The sequence below is a fragment of the Mastigoproctus giganteus genome, chromosome 1 (assembly GCF_048544385.1).
Source record: "Mastigoproctus giganteus isolate SK-2022 chromosome 1, ASM4854438v1, whole genome shotgun sequence".
In the NCBI taxonomy this organism is placed as follows: Eukaryota; Metazoa; Arthropoda; class Arachnida; order Uropygi; family Thelyphonidae; genus Mastigoproctus; species Mastigoproctus giganteus.
The window spans coordinates 181,736,961-181,754,156 of NC_143575.1; the positions used below are offsets into that span (position 1 = coordinate 181,736,961).

The 17,196-nt window shown below is 39.1% G+C and overlaps 1 protein-coding gene across 2 annotated transcripts in view; it reads left to right on the forward strand.

The window, feature by feature from the left end:
• The window catches only part of LOC150091347 (cytochrome b5 reductase 4), a 210,578-nt gene that overhangs the window by 41,140 nt on the left and 152,242 nt on the right, over positions 1 to 17,196 (forward strand). The window contains exon 2 of one of the 2 annotated variants that reach the window (XM_090383334.1): positions 8,184 to 8,227. The exons of the other annotated variant lie outside the window; for it this stretch is intronic. The gene's annotated coding sequence lies outside the window, so the exon portion shown is untranslated. The remainder of the gene's footprint in view (positions 1 to 8,183; positions 8,228 to 17,196) is intronic. 2 annotated transcript variants of the gene reach the window in all.

Genomic DNA, 17,196 nt, shown 5'->3' on the forward strand with positions numbered 1-17,196 from the left:
ACAGTAGACGCAGTGTGAACTGAGTCAGTCGTTGTTGTTGTAGATTTTTAAGAGCATCAGCAACTAACGCCATATTGCTCCGTGTATACTGTCTGTAAATTGCGTGCGCTCGGTCGATTTTCTGTTTGCTGGACGAAAAACTCGAGTTTTCGGGAGGAAAAACCATGCTACCCTAGCCTGAGACCGACTAACTCAGCCACGTTATGAAAATGGCCCATACAAATTCTTCACCTCCTCGACGGGATTCGAACTCAGGCCTTTTCCACAGGGTGTGCGGAGGACGGCGATTCTACCCATGAGGGCACTGAGACAGTTGTCACCCTGGAATACAATCGTACTGAACTCAAGAGTACCGCTCAAATGTTCAGGAAAAGGCACAGCCTCATCATCTAGAATATTTCTGTGACCAACTTGATTCATCGAGGTTGATATTTCAAGTAGAGGACACATTCAAAATAGTTAACATCCCCAAAGCACCACTGACCAGATTGCAGGAACCTTTGCATATACAGTATTGCATTCTGGATGAATCGCCTCATTGCGATTCCTGTGAACTCTGTTCCTTGTATCATTAGAATTGAAACAAAATTTGAATTTGTCAGACCACATGACAGTATTCCTGTTCTCAACAGTCCATTTTTTTGCCTTTAGTCACATAGCAGACTTTTTTATGCACAGTTGTTAACGTTAGTCTTTTTTGGGGGACCCTGCCATTGATATTCATGTTTTTCTTTGCAGTGATCTCTAAGAAATTGGCTATTAAGGTACTTAGTTAACCGTTTACTGTAGTTCTTGTTTTATTTGGTTATTTTCCATCCTTCCTAGACGGGGTGGAAAAGACCTGAGTTCGAATCTCGTCAATGATGCAAGGAATTTTATGGACCGTTTTCACAACGTGGCTTAGTTAGTCGGTTTCAGGCGAGGGTAGCATGGTTTTTTTCTACCGGAAACTCGGTTTTTCCCAGCAAGCAGCAAATCAACCGCACAACACACGCACTTTAGACATATTGCACTGAAAGGACAGAATTCACAGGATACGTGGTTCCGGGGCAACATGATGCGGTTACCCCTCTCGCTAGTGGACGAACCCACTTCTTGGCCGGTATATAGGTACACTGCACCACTGCATTCACGTCATTATAAAAAAAAAAAAATAAATTTTCTGTTTATGATTAAACGTCGTGTGTAAACCAACTTTGAAAGAGGGACGATAGTGGGTGCCCAATGCATGGATCACTATCGCGCAGGTAGTACAGAAACTGCACTATCCCCGTTCGACAATATTAAGAGTGTATCGGAAATACGCCATTTCCGGAATAACATCTCATCGTGGACAGCGCAGTGAGCAGAGAAAGGTGGTGGATGCACGTGGACGTCGACGTCTGTCTCGCATTGTTTTAGCCAACTGGAGAGCGAGAGTGGCACAAATCACCGCCGAATTCAACGAGGGCGGTGCCAGAAACGTCTCCACCATGACCATCAGGTGATCATTAGCTGCTATATGTTATTGGAGCCGCCGAATCACCAGAGTCCCATTGCTAACATCATGACACAGGACTGTATGCCTCAACTGGGCAAAAGAACATCGGCACTGGACCTTGGACAATTGGAGACTGGTCTCCTGGTCCGATGAGTCCCGTTTCCAGTTATTTCGAACGAACGGGAGGGTCTGTATCTAGCGGAAACCGCACGAAGGTATGCATTCGCCATATCAACAAGGAACTGTTCAGGAACGTGGACGGGCGGTAATGGTCTAGGCATGTTCAACTGGCACACGTTGGGACCTCTGGTATGTCTAGACGCATCTCTGAACGGTCCAGGTTACGTGTCCATCCTTGCAGACCATCTGCATCCCTTCATGGGCGATAGACTCTTCCAGCAGGACAATGCGCCTCTCCACAAAGCCGTGGTGACTAGAACATGGTTCGAAGAGCATTACGCAGATTTTGCCACCATGGAATGGCCTCATCCTTCAGCGGACATGAACCTGTGGAGCATCTTTGGGATGCTGTGGAAAAGCCCGTTCGAGCTTTGAATTCTCTATCCATTAATGCAACGGAATTATGGACAGCTGGGCGGCAAGCATGGATGGAAATACCCGTGGAACGCTTTCGTGAACTAGTGGACTCAATGCCTTGTCGTGGGACTGCCCTTACCCGGGAAAAGGTGGGCCTACCCGTTAGTAGATAGGTATCCCATGATTTCTGTCCACTCAGTGTATATACGGCGCAACATGGCCTAAATTGGTAATGCACCTAAAACTGAAAAACAACCAACAACTCATCCTATTCAAATCATGCACAGGATGAATTTGTAACGACTTTCATCGTTACTGTTAAAGAATAGTGAGAAGTGACTATACATGTTGCTTGTCAAGAATTATAAATATCTATGGTAAGAAAATGCCACTGAGAAGGGATTCTTAACATTTAGGCTGAAAGGTGGCATTTAGGGGGCTCATTGAGGTTTCCCCACATTCATGACGGTTCCAGGCGAGTTCTTCCTCTTGGCTGGCAGCCCCTTCTCCTCTTCTTCATAGCTGGTTTCTGGCGCTTCTTTGGGCTTTTTTCTCAGATCTAAATATATATAGTTAGTTATGATTTTGTAGTCTAACGACTTCTAGATGGAAGCCTTCTGTTGTGTATCCACAAAAAGTTTTAAATAAGACAGAATCGAGTTGTTAAGAAGCAATTACTTACTGTAAGGTTTCTTGGCCTACTTTCTGAAGTTTTGATGACATTTTTAGGTATGATCTTTGGTGTGAGGTTGGATTTGGTCACTGTGTACACGTTGGATGTAATTCTTATGTAAATGCTCATGCGAAAGCGCCGACACTCGGTGGTTCGTTGGATTTGCACAGCTGCAGTTCGGTTTCTCAAACAACGCAGGGTGTATGAGTTCTTATCGATACATGCGGTTGTACCTCGCCATAAATTACCTGAATGTAGTTTATCGATCGTCAGGAGATGTAGTGATTCTGTTCTTATATCCTCGTGAAATCAGTAGAGAGGTAGATAGAGAAAAAAAAGAAAGGAATAAAATCTCACGTAGTCTGCATTAGTGTGTCTAATAGAGCTTCTGCGACAGTCTGAAGCTATACGGTGTTGTAATTTAGGCAGTTAAAAAATAAATGTCGACCATTTGCTGTGCGTAGGCAGTGACCCATTTATTAGTATGGCATTAGGGTTTGGACAGAAGAAAATAATTATACATGTGAACTACACAAAATTCTAATGAGTTATAATTAATTAATTAATTCTAAATGGTCTCCATCCTTAATTTAATAGAGAAGGTGTTTAACACTATAACAACAGGTTTTCTTTGCCACAACTTTTGTGGTGGAAATCCATGCTTCCTCAATGACTTCTGGTATACCTGTAAATAAAGGAAACGGGTTGACCTTGCCCTCTAATCCGGTGGTGTAAGTAAACAAGCGTAGATGATACACTTGTTCAATCTTTTATGTCTTAAATACCAGAAATGATAAATTTTTTGTCCAGTGTCTGCATTATATCAGTGATATAATCGATTACATATGCCCAGATCGTTGATATTTCATTTTAGTGAGCTGGGCAGCTGCACTGTTGATTGGCATTGTTAAGGGGTTTCAATTGTACTCTAGTGAGCTAGTTTCATGGAAACTACCATGTCTTCCTCTATTAGGGAACAGTCTGTAAAGTGAGAGGAGGCCCAACGCTTATGGTGTGGTCTTTAAATAGTGGACAGGTCAAAGCGTATATCTTGCAGGGTGCATCGAAATTTCATGTTTCGCCACTGACTATACTGTTCAGTTTTTGTAACATGTGTTGCAGTCAAATTAATATTAGTTATCACAAATGTTCACACCAGACATTAGTTATCACAAACGTTCATATACTGTAATTACTTGAATTTCACAGCAGCACAGGGGTCATAACGATTACCTTTCTCCATTGAGTGGAATGACAGTTCGAATGTCGTGTTTACAAAAAAAAAAAAAAGACCTTGTCATATTAGGGCATCCTGAAAATTACCTCATCTACCCGTATGTATTATGTATGTAATTGTGTATGTTATCTGGTCAGTTAGCCTGTTTTTCTGGAAGAAAAACCAGAGTTTTTTTTTAGCGGGGGGGGGGATCGTAGGAACATTGCTATCCTCGCCTGAGACTTCTCTTTTCCTTCCGTGGCTGAGATAATGTCGGCCAGGGAAGGAAATGCTCATAAATGTTTGCTCGCATCATTGACGGGATTCGAATCCGGGCTTTTTCCACACGACGGGGAAGGACGGTGGTTATAATCACTTGCTATCCGTGAAGTCTTAATGCCGTCTCGACAGAAGGAACTTTTTTATGGGTTTTTTCCTCAATGTGGCCAGGAGCATAGCGATGGGGAGGACATTAGAGGAATTTGCACCAGGCGTCGGTCTACTGATGCATCCTGAGTGTGTTGTTGAGTTTTAGGAGCATCAACGACTAAGACCATATTGCTCTGTATATAGTCTGTAAATTGTGTGAGTTCTGAGATCGATTTTCTATTTGTTGGACAAAAATCCGAATTCCTAGAAGTAAAAATTATGCTACCCTCGCCTAAGGGCTCACATCTGGTGTGTATGGGCTTGGCACACCCAGGGTCCTGAGCTGGATATCATCATTCTTCTCCTTCTTGGTGATTCCCTTCTCTCTCTCTCTCTCTCTCTCTCTCTCTCTCTCTCTCTCTCTCTCTCTCTCTCTCTCACACACACAGGGTAACTCGGGATTTTTTTATTTATTTTTCCTGGTGCAGCATAAGCCTCAGGCTTCCTTGCACCATATGGCTAATAATAACAATAACTCGGCCACGCTGGGAAAAAAATCAATAAAATTCCTCCCATCATCGATGGGACTCGAGTTTAGATTTTTTCACCTGGTGTGGGGAGGACGGCGTTCCTACCAACTGTGCTACCCATGAAGACCCTACTGAAGGCGCCAGATAGCACTATTTATTTATTTAGGGACGCATTGCTCCCTGGCTCCTTGCTCATTGGTCTAGCTCGTTGCTCGTTCATAGGCATCTCTGTCACCTAATAATTTATATGCATCCCATGCGCATTTTTCTTCTCTGCCATGAGTCTCATTAGTTCATCTGATATCCATTTAGGTCTGTTCAGTACTTTGAAAACTATTTCTTAGTTGGTATGAAAAGTCTAGGAGCTTCCAAGATTTGTTCATTGAATGCTTCACATTATTTCCCTTTGGCATAGCGGAGTTGGGGGAAATCCCCGGAGCCGCATTACAAACACTATGCCCCTTGGCTCCAGTCTCAGGCATAGATAGCAAGGTTTTTCCTCTGGAACCCGGGATTTTTCGTCCATAAAGCAGGCAAATTGACCAGAGAACACACGCAATTTACTTACACAGTACACATGGGTAGATGAAATAACTTTCCGGGTGATCTTAATAAATAATTTTTTTTTTTTTTTTTTTTTTTGTTCCTTGGGTGCTTATGGCCTTGTTCATTCTCTGCCTGTGACCACGTTGGTTGGTTTTTGCAAAAATCCTGGGATTATCATCTGATAAAATATGGAAACAAACTACAGAATGTAAGCAATTTTTGGACATATAATGTCAATATATTCGCATTATGTCCATAGTTTTTTGGTGACGATTCGAACGAATAAAAAAAAAAAATGTTTTTAGGGGCGGAGCGAGAGAGAGAGATGCTGACCTCATCTAATGCTATGAGGTCTTTAATTTTAAGATGAAATTAAATCTCCTTGCAAATTTTGATTCTAATCAGACCAAGGTCACAAAATATTCCTTGCCCTTGAATGCTATTAACTGTGACATTTTTAAATTGTCACGTGAGGTTTGGTGAACGAAAATGTAGATAGAGGGCAATGTAGCAAAAGCGAAGCCAAGCAATAAATGTACTGGGTGTTATTATGTTAATCTGGTTTATAAGGACCAGGTTTGTAAATGAATTACTTTTTAATGTGCTAGTGAAATTTAGCAATTTTTATGATGAATTGTAGTTATTGTTATTGTAATTTTTGTTTACTTTGTATGACTAGCTGAAGTTGAAGATACAGTATTAATATTTGGTTTTTAAATGATTTGTAATAAAATATTTTCGAGTTTTCAATCATATTTCATTCTCAGTATTAATATTTGGTTGTCAGTATAATATTTGGTTTATAAACGATTTGTAATAAAATATTTTCAAGTTTGCAATCATACTCCATTTTCTTGTTACAAACCATGGGTCAGCAGCACAGTATTTTGTAGTCCTGTTCCAAATCTTTTAGGTAACGTCTGTACCTCATCTCATTTCAAGATTATTATTATTACTAGTCATATAGTGCAAGGAAGCCTGAGGCTTATGCTGCACCATCTAAAAAAAAATTTCTGAGTTACCCTGAGAGAGAGAGAGAGAGAGAAGTAGAAGGGAATCACCAAGAAAGAGAAGAATGATGATATCCAGCTCAGGACCCTGGGTGTGCCAAGCCCATACTCACAAGATGTGAGCCCCTGCGGTTAAATATGATTTGCATTGGCATTGTTGATTATCACTGGCATATAATCAGAAACCACGAGGCATAAAGTAAATGTATTGCATAAAAATTGATGACCCCCTCACGATACATTTATATCACAGTTCACTTTACTGTTTGGGCAGCATGACCACTGACATGACAATGTTCTTTAGCGTAAAATTAATGTAGACAGGTCATGTACATTAAAAAATAATAATAAATTTATGTATATATTTTGTACAGATCATTGTATCATTATATTTCCAGAAAAAAAAAAAATAGGTGGTAAGTTGAGCATTCTAGTGTGAAATGAAACTGCCATAGATAGCAATGGACTCCTAATTTCCATTGCCTAACATAACTTTTATTGAATTGACATGTACACCATTCTTAAACCTTTTGCTGCTAATATGGCATCTGATAAACACTGCTGTTTTGAATTTTTCTTATTATTTTTTAAAATTTGTAAATGAAATTAAATCCTTTGGTGTATACTTTTGCCCAGATTCTTTAACTGGTTATTAGTTAATCACAAACTCTGTTTTTATTTTGATATGCTCTTGAATTACATTCCAAGTTCCAAATCTCAGTACCAAACTTGTCTTTATTTTGAGGCCTAAGGCATTCACAATATGAGATATAACAAAAACGATGCCATTTCACCCACTCCGGTTATTTACTACAAACTAACATGATGCCATGCACTAACTTGTTCACAAAACTCCTAATAACCAACCAACTAACTTGTTCGATTAGTGAATTTTCCGTAGTTTGAGACTTTTAACCCAAAAAATCTCTTTAGTTCATTTTATGCTTAAAAATAGTCAGTTTTGCCTTGTATGCCTTTCTTATTTATTTCTCATCGGTATCAGTGCAGCTGGTTATCCTGCTAACAGACACGTCAAATCATATACAAGATATTGCCATTTCAAGGGTCATTTTAACCCTGTTCAAACTGTAGCAGAAAATTACCTTGGAAAACACTGAGTTGTGCATGAGAGATTGATTTGGTTTTTGAATGTTAAAAAAAAAGTCAGTGTCTATCCCACGTAACCAAGAACTTTTTATTTTCTAGCAGTTCTAGCCATTGTTTAATTTCCTTCTTACTACCAAGTGATCTTCATTGCTTTGAGTAATTCACAATACTGTTTCTAACTTGAATGTAAATTTTATTGTAGATGATGACCATGGTAGTGGCAAGATATAATCTTTTAGTATTGCTGATTATTCATAGGTTGCATTTGTATCCTTCAAAACATTGTCTATACCTTTGTTTTCAATTTGTCTAGCTTGAATTCTTGCAGTGCTGTTATTTTGCTTGCTTATATTGATTCTTTAATAGCCTTCCTATATTTGTATTAAGTCATATGACAAAAATGAATTTAAAATACTGTATATTAATTGCTGTAATTTAGATTTTATTAAAAATTCTTGGTTCTTACAGATCTTAAAGCTGTGGCTGTTTAATTTACAAAGGCTTCTCTTCAGATTTATGAGTTTACTGTTTTGTAAACTAAGAACATTTTAGTCCGCAATCAATTGAACTCCTGTCTTACTTCTTGAAATTTAGTCTTAGTATACTTAACTCCTGACCAGCTTCTTTTTGCTCTGCTTACTTCCACCAAGACTGGGCTATAAATAAGGCCTATGTTAGTTCAGCATAACCTCCTTTTCTCGTTTTTCTTTAACAGAATCAAAAATAAGAGAACCAAAATGCTCAAGAGTTTATACTCAGGTAATACTTTTCATTAATTGTCCATTTATCTAATACTGTACTGTTTTTATAGTGTAACTTTAGGAAAACATTGGTTACTATTGACAGTTATGGAATATTGATCACAGTAGTAGTTTGTTTAATGCATTTGCAACTAAAATAAAATCTGTGTAATTCTCTGCCAAAACTAGCTTTTTGAAAACATATATTTTATGCTTATATTAGACATAGCACTAATTGTTTATACTCTTATAATATGTAAACATTTTAAACTCTCTTCAAATTTAGTATTAAATATTGTCTCTATAAAATAATTAGAAACATAATCTTATTGTTATTATATTGTTTGACAATCTACAGCCTTTATTTTGGTTAATGTGATCTAAATTATATACACTACTACTACATTAGCCCTCCCACCCTCTCTCTTTCTCTTGCTCACTCACTCATTCATTTGTTTAGCTCAGCAATTCTTAAACTTTTGTCATTCCAGGCTTTGTTGGAGTGAAAAGCACTATAATTACAACATATCTAAACAGTAATTTTTGTTAGTCTGGTGGAACTGTGGTTGAGGATCAGTGATTTAGCAGGACTAAGAAGCTGTTAGTATAGTAGAGCAGAGTATAGCGTAGTATTAATATTAGCAAATGATGCAAGAAAGTAAGCTTACACAGCACTAGCCAAAAAAAAAGAAAAATACCACATCACCTGTCCATGTTCTCTAATAATTTAATTCCTTTTTAAATTTATTTAAACTACCCACTTCCACAATACCAGATGAAAGTTTGTTCTAGCAATGAACTATCCTCTGGCTGAAAACAAATTTCTGAACATATTATCTGAACAAGAGTAAGGATGCCATCAGCATTTAGCTTACCCCTCAATCCATTCAAAGCCTTAAACACCTCATTCACACCTACTTGTAGGTGCCTAGTTTTCAGATGCAGCAGTTTGTACAATTGAGGTCCTCTTCCTTAGTAAGCACACACTTTTGTTTCCCCTCACCAATCTCTCTGCTCTTCTCTGCCCGTTTCAACAGATCCACATCCTTTCTAAAATTAGGCTTCCAGACCTGTATGTAGTACTCAAGATAAGTTTTTATCATTACCTTATAAAGCAAAATAATCATCTCCTTATTTCTGCTGGAAAAATTCCTGTATATCATTTACAAAACCCCATGAGCTAAAGATAAGAAATTGATAGGGTATGCCCCACCACATTGAAAATTCTAGGATAACATCACAATAGAACACACGTGAAAGAATAAAGGTTAACGTGTTAGTTTTTTAGTGGTCATTGTTGTGCACATGAGCTGGTACCTGCCAGCGTTCCTCTTTCCCATATTGTACTGTGTTGGTTCGCTAAATAGAGATGAAAGTTTATCTCAAGAGAATGGTTTCACAAATTGCACCTGTTGGTAGGTTGGAGAAGAGGAATGTTTTGACTGCTTGCTTGTGAAGTTGGCAAGGCAGAATTTTTAGTATTTTATGTTGCATTCTGGTAATTGGTTGATATCTTCCAACTCATATGGATTCTTTTTGTATTTTCTCATTACTTTTCTGTTGCCACTGGCAGATGTGATTCTCTAATAGTGACTTTGTTGGGAAAGCTATGAAAAGGAATTCTGTCACTCCTATCAGTGTGATCACAAAGCACATTGTTTAGGGGCTGCAGAGAGAATACAAATGGATTCTTTTTCTTCAAAGAGATAGAAATTATCACAAGATTGCCATAGAACTTTTCAAAATTGTATCTGAGCCTTTCCTGTCAAGAGATTTGCTCTTGTTCAGCATGCAGTGATGAATCATGCAATGACAGGATTTCATCCAAACCAGTTGTAGTGATTGATATGGTTGTGTGTTTTCCAAATCTTGCCTTTGTGCAATATTTGGAAGGCACATTTGATGGCTACAGCATTAAAATATTGCCTTTTGCTGGTTACAACAGTAAAATATCAGTTTCAGAAGCAAGGCTTCCAGGATTCAATATTTCAAAACCAATAGGGACTACTGCTTTTTTGCACAGGTGGTTGGCTACAAGTTCAGTTCCGCTTTTAATCTCTGTTATGCCAATTTATGGATATGTGCTCATATAATATACATTTGTTAAAACACAGTGTTCCATTAAAAGAATGGCTTTGTGTCATTACAATATTCCAGCTTCATTTTCTTGTTTTTGCAAGTCTTACCCAGGTGTTTTTGCTAAAGTACATTCATGGTATGTAATGCTGTCTATCTATAACTTTCCATGTTTTGTATTAAACCTTCTGTGCTTTTGTCTCCATATTCACTTTTAGAAAGCAAATATGAAGACATAAGACATCTTCATATTTACTTTCTGGCTAATAATAAAGATTTTAAATAAAAAGGCTATATACAAGGTGTGATAAAAAAAAAAGTTTTAGGATGGTATTAATATTTGGCAAATGAAGTTTACCACTATTTCTAATTTATCTCCTTTGTGGTAGTTTCCTTGATACTGTATATACTGAATCCAGTGCTTCTGCACCTTCTGGGAGCATTCCTGATAAGCTTATTTTTGAATTGCTAATAGTTAGCATTAGCATTAGTAGAGGCATATGATTCAAGAAAGCAAGCTTATGCAGCATCAGCCAAAAAAAAAAAAAAAAAAAAAAAAAAAAGCCCCTTAACCCCTCCGTTTGTTCGAAACCTGTCCAGCTGAGCCTTAAATTTATTTAGGCTATCAACTTCCACAACAAGGGATGGAAGTTTGTTCCACCAACCAACGGCCCTGGGTGCCAAGTGTTATAGTGATCAAGCAATTTCCTGAGTGATTATTAGAGCGTTTTCTCAAAGATAGTTCTGTTTCAGTTATAAAAGTTTTCTTACTTTCCTATTATTAGGCAACTTAGTCTTACAAATCGTAAGCTAGTTTAAGAAAGGAAAAACACCTTTCTTTTTTTCTTTAAATTAACGTACTAACTTTTATACCGCTTGGTCACTCTAGCGGCACTGCTCCTGCCTCCCCGTGGCGGGGCCGGTAACCTGGGAGGAGAAATTCACTCTCCCAGGGCTGAAAGGAGCAAAGATGGATAAAAATATATATCCACCTATAGAGCCATTGAGCTCAAGACGAGACAATATAAATGACAATGATAATGACTTCTCTCAACCCAAGAGGCTGAGAACAACCCCTCAAGAGGAGATACCATCATTCCTCATTCTACACTCTCTCTCAGAGCAGCCTCTGAGTAAGTTATCGCCATTCCTTATACAAAAATGTATTGAGTCTGCTGCAGGTTCACCGAAAATGGTAAGGCGACTTCAGTCCGGGGATATTCTTGTAGAGACCAGTAAAGCGCAACACTCTGCAAAGTTATTAAAGCAGACTACTTTTGGTGGACAACCAATAAAAGTCACTCCCCATGCCACCCTAAACTCCTCGAAGGGTGTAATTGCAGAATGGGACTTAGTAAATGTATCAGAAGAGGAAATAGTCCAAGAGCTTCAAGAACAAAAAGTAATCCAAGCAAGGAGAATCCTGACTCGGAAAGATGGTATTCTTGTTCCCACAAGGAGTATAATACTCACTTTTAGTTCTCCTATCCTACCAACATCTGTCAAAGCTGGCTATCTTCATTGCTGTGTGCATCCTTACATCCCGAATCCAATCAGGTGCTATAAGTGCCAAAAATATGGACCCTCCCAAACTGCATGTAGAGGTGAGGCAATATGTCCAAATTGTGGATCAAAGGAACATAATCAATCTGAATGCACTGCCACTCCTCATTGCCCAAACTGTAAAGGTAATCACCCAGCTTTTTCCAAAATATGTGAACTATGGAAACAAGGGAAAAAAATCCAAAAATATAAAGTCGAGAATAAAGTCACATACTCAGAGGCAAGAAGACAAATACTCATAACAGAACCAAAGCGTACATATGCCACTGCTGCTAAACAATTTCAGTCAGTAGGTATTCAAACAGATGTTACAGTTCCTCCAAATATATCCATCGCCGATTGGGCACGTTCCTTGCTCTCTGCTTCCAAACAGTGTCCTTCACAGCAAAAAGCTGAACAAGCCAGTAACACCCCAATTACCATTCCAACCGACGTGCCTCAAACAGCAAATCCAAAAGTGGCAGAAACTAAAGTTCCGAACCCACCAGTTGCTATGGGCATGGATGTTGACCAACGCAATGAATCAGATGATGGTATATTAGAACTGCATGCGACTGATGAGATGGATGTCACATGTCCCTACTTTCCAAAAAAAGAGAAAGGGAAATTGGATCGATCCAAGCAAGTTTCAACTAAAAAGCAGTCAGAAGCAAAAATAAACAACAAAACCACTTAATGGAAAGATTCCTCCAATGGAATTGTAGAGGCTTTCACAATACAAAAGACGATTTATATGATCTCATCAACCGGTATGATCTAGCAGGCATAGCCCTACAGGAAACCTACTTAAATGCACGAGTGTGTCCCACCATTAAAAATTACACCATCTTCAGACGAGATAGGAGAATAGACTCGCCAGCCCGTGGAGGAGTGGCAATTCTTGTTAGAAACAACGTTCCATCGAAACATATTGATCTTCAGACCCCTTTTGAAGCAGTGGCAGTGCGTATTGTAATTGGCATCACTCTTACAATAGCGTCAATATATATCCCTCCTAATTTCTTATTCACTTGAGACGACCTAGAAAATCTAATAGACCAGCTACCATCTCCATTCTGCTTGCTCGGAGACTTCAATGCACATCATTTGCTGTGGGGATCTCCAACAATTGACAAGAGAGGTAAGCTAATAGAATCCTTTCTTGATGCTTATCAACTCACCATTTTAAATACTGGCGAGCCAACCTACATTCATTTTTCGACTGGATCCATGAGTTCAATAGATCTCTCGATCTGTTCTCCCTCCTTATATACTATTATGGAGTGGTCTGTTCTTGACAATCCAATGAACAGTGATCACCTGCCAATTCTCTGCAAACTCCAAACACGAGCAAACTCCCCTTCCCCACGTCGCTCCATTTGGATATTCCGTAGTGCACACTGGAGTGAATATGCCTCTCATGTTCAATTAGATGATAAAATTATACAATCTCAGACCATAGAAAATTTCACGGAACACATTATTACTCAAATATTACTAGCTACCACCATTGCAATACCAAAATCTTTACCGGGGAAACGGAAACACAGTAACTACTGGTGGAACCAAGATTGTACGAATGCGAAACGGGAAAAAAACAGATCTTGGAATTTATTTCGTAAATTCCCCACAACTAGTAACCTAATTAACTTCAAAAGACTGAGAGCCAAGTTCCTCAAAATAAGAAGAAATGCAAAGAAAGAAGCCTGGATCAGCTTTTCCTCAAGTATAAACAAGGACACAGATAGTAGAATCATTTGGAGGAAAATTCAAACGCTCAATGGCAAATATCCAGTCCCCAACTACAATACTAAATTGGAAAGGGAAGGAGCTGTCATCACCAGCAGAAATAGCAAATGCCTTAGCGGAATCATTTGCCAGCATATCAGCAATATCCACCTTTAACCCAACCTTTCAAAGAATTAAAGAATCTGCAGAAAAGCGTAAGATTAATTTTTCTACGGCAGTTTCACATCCATACAACCATCCGTTCACATTAGCAGAATTAGTAGGGGCACTCAATAAAACACCCAATAGTGCTGCTGGTCCAGATGGGGTCTATTATATAATGTTAAAGCAACTTGACAACAGAGCAAAAACAACATTGTTAAAATATTACAACCGTATTTTCTTAGAAAATACCTACCCACTCTCCTGGCGTCACTCAATTGTTCTAGCCTTCCCGAAGCCAGGAAAGGATCATACCTTTCCGCATAACTACAGGCCAATTTCACTGACTAGTTGTCTAGGAAAAGTCCTTGAAAAAATGGTTCACAGGCGGCTAACGTGGTTCCTGGAAGCTAACAACCTACTAAACAGCAGCCAGTATGGATTTCGAAAGAACCGGTCCACGCTAGATGTGATGATAAAAGCTGAGGCAAACATCCGAAATGCCTTTATAAGGAGAGAACATCTAGTCATGATTAATCTCGATATTGAGAAAGCCTTTGATACCACCTGGCGATATGGTGTATTAAAAGATCTCCATTCTTTCGGCTTGAGAGGTCAGTTACCTCAATTCATACAAAATTTTCTATGCAACAGAACGTTTCAGGTAAGGTATATGAACAATTTATCCAAATCATTTGAACAAGAGGAGGGTGTACCGTAGGGTTCTATTCTAAGTCCAACATTATTTGCAGTAAGAATTACAAACATGACACGGGAAGTACCAAATACAGTAGAATCATACATGTTTGCCGATGACCTCATTATCTCCTGTCAATCCCAAACTATGAACATCATTGAAAGACAACTTCAAATTTCCTTAGCTAAAATAGAATCATGGGCACTGCGGAATGGTTATTCTTTAGCCGAAAAAAAATCCACTGCAATTCACTTTTGTAAAAAACGAAAACTCCACCCGGATCCAGAAATATTTTTAAAAAACAGCCTGATACCTGTCACTAACAATTTTCGTCTGTTGGGGCTTCATTTAGATAATAAACTTAACTTTGCTTCCCATATATCTTACCTTCGAACCACGTGTCTTAAAAAACTGAACATCCTAAGAGCCGTTTCCGCCATGTCCTGGGGTGCTGACAGAAGCTCTCTTCTTCATCTCTATAGAGCTTTAATAAGATCACGCTTAGATTATGGATCACCTGTCTATGACTCCGCTAGGAACAGTTCCCTATTACGTCTGAACACCATACAGCATAGTGCCCTTAGGATAGCTGTGGGAGCGTTTAGAACATCTCCGATCCACAGCCTGTATATTGAGGCAAATGAACCTCCACTGCACCTAAGGAGAAAATCCTTATTATGTAACTATGCACTAAAGATTAAGAGTATTCCATCACATCCTAGCTGGCAGCACTTGTTTGACCCTAAATACACCATGCTATATCAAAATAAACCTAATGAGAATCGCCCAGCAGGGCTTCGACTGCAAGAGCTCATGATCAGTTGGAACATTAATTTTCAGAATGTCTTCCAAGACCTTGGTACTCCTGAACCTCCCTGGACTGAATTCGTACCTCTCTGTGACAATTTCTTTTTAAGATGGGGGAAGACATCCCTGGCTAATACAAATTTTCAACAGCTCCATAAATCGCATTCCTTGGAAAACTCAGCAAAAGTACATATCTATACTGATGGCTCCAAAACAGATACAGCCGTAGGTGCTGCAGCAGTCTCTTCCAACTTCTCAGTAGCTGTTTCTCTTCCCACTGAATGCAGTATTTATACTGCAGAATTATTTGCAATAAAACTGGCTCTAGATAATATAAACAAGTACCATATCAAGGAATCCTTGATATATTCAGACTCCTTAAGCGCAATCACTGCCATTCAATCTACTTTTTGTCCTTCTCACCCCATTCTTAAAGAGATCCGATCTAAGTTATTTCACTATCAAACAGTCAATCAGAAGGTTACCTTCTGCTGGATCCCTGGTCATGTTGGCATCTCAGGCAATGAACATGCGGATGCTGCTGCAAAGCATCCCGACTCTGGATCTTCCAGACAAATAAAAGTTCCTTACACCGATCACAAATCTGTCATTAAAACAACATGCAGGAAACAATGGTCTCTCCTTTGGAAAACTCAAACCAATAATAAACTACTGCAGATAAAAAACGAGCCACAACTGTGGACATCTAGTTCCAGGAGAAGCAGGCGACAAGAAGTGATTCTAGCAAGGCTCCGCATCGGCCATTCACACCCAACTCACCTGTTTTTGCTTATGGGAGAGAATCCTCCTCAGTGTTTCTTTTGTCAGTCGCAACTAACAATAAAACACATCCTCATAGAATGTCCCCAACTTTCAACAGTCAGAAAATCAAGCTTTAGCTCCCTGTCCAACATAAAGGAACCCTTAACCTTATCTCATATTCTTGGCAATGAAGCAAATTTCGAGGAACTTTTTAATTATTTGAAGCACATAAATCTGTATAATAGACTGTGATCAAAGTGACAAACAAATCCTGAAGAGGCACAATATGGCCCAAGAGGCCATGGTGCCAAAAAACCCCAATACAACAACAACCACCAACCAACTACCCGCTGGCTAAAGGTAAATTTCCGCACATCTATCCTACATCTGTCTTTCCTCAATTTGAATTTATTCCCTCTCAGGTGATTATTCTGAGCAAGAGGCAGTATCCCATCAGCATTGAGCATGCTCAAACCATTCAAGGCTTTGTACACCTCTATCAGATCACCTCGCTGGTGCCTAGTCTCCAGACACTGTAATTTGCAAAACTTAAGCCTTTCTTCTTAAGAGCACCCCTTTGTTCCATTCACTAATCTTGTTGTCCTTCTCTGTACTCATTCCAGCAGCTCTACATCCTTCTTGAAATGAGGCCTCCAGACCTGTATACAATACTCAAGGTGCGGCCTGACCATTGCCTTATACAAGGGAATAATCACCTCCTTATCCCTGCTAGAAAAATTCCTGTATATCATTGATAAGACACCATGAGCTACTCTTGCAGCCCGTCTGCACTGCTCAGAGAACTTCATATCTGCCTGCACAATTAGTTGTGCACTTCAGTCCACTGTTGTGACTGAATAATTTCATTATTTCACTAATGAACTATAGACTGCAGTGGGTATAATCCTCAGTTTTTCTTACAAAATAGTGACCAGTTGAGATACCAATGTGCGATGTTGGTCTTGCCCTCACCTGACATTTCATTTCAATCCATAAGTATTCCATCGGGTTCAGATCAGGTCATACATTATCCATTCCAACCTTTGTACATTTGTGCCCATGAACAGCACTAGCAGAATGGCATGCCATGTTTATTTCTACAGGATAATGGCAGAATGCCATTATCGTGTTGAAACAAATGAGTCTGTACCAAAGAACTGCCATCACAGGGAACTTGGAATTATCCAAAATGTTCAGGTAGGTTACATTTTCTG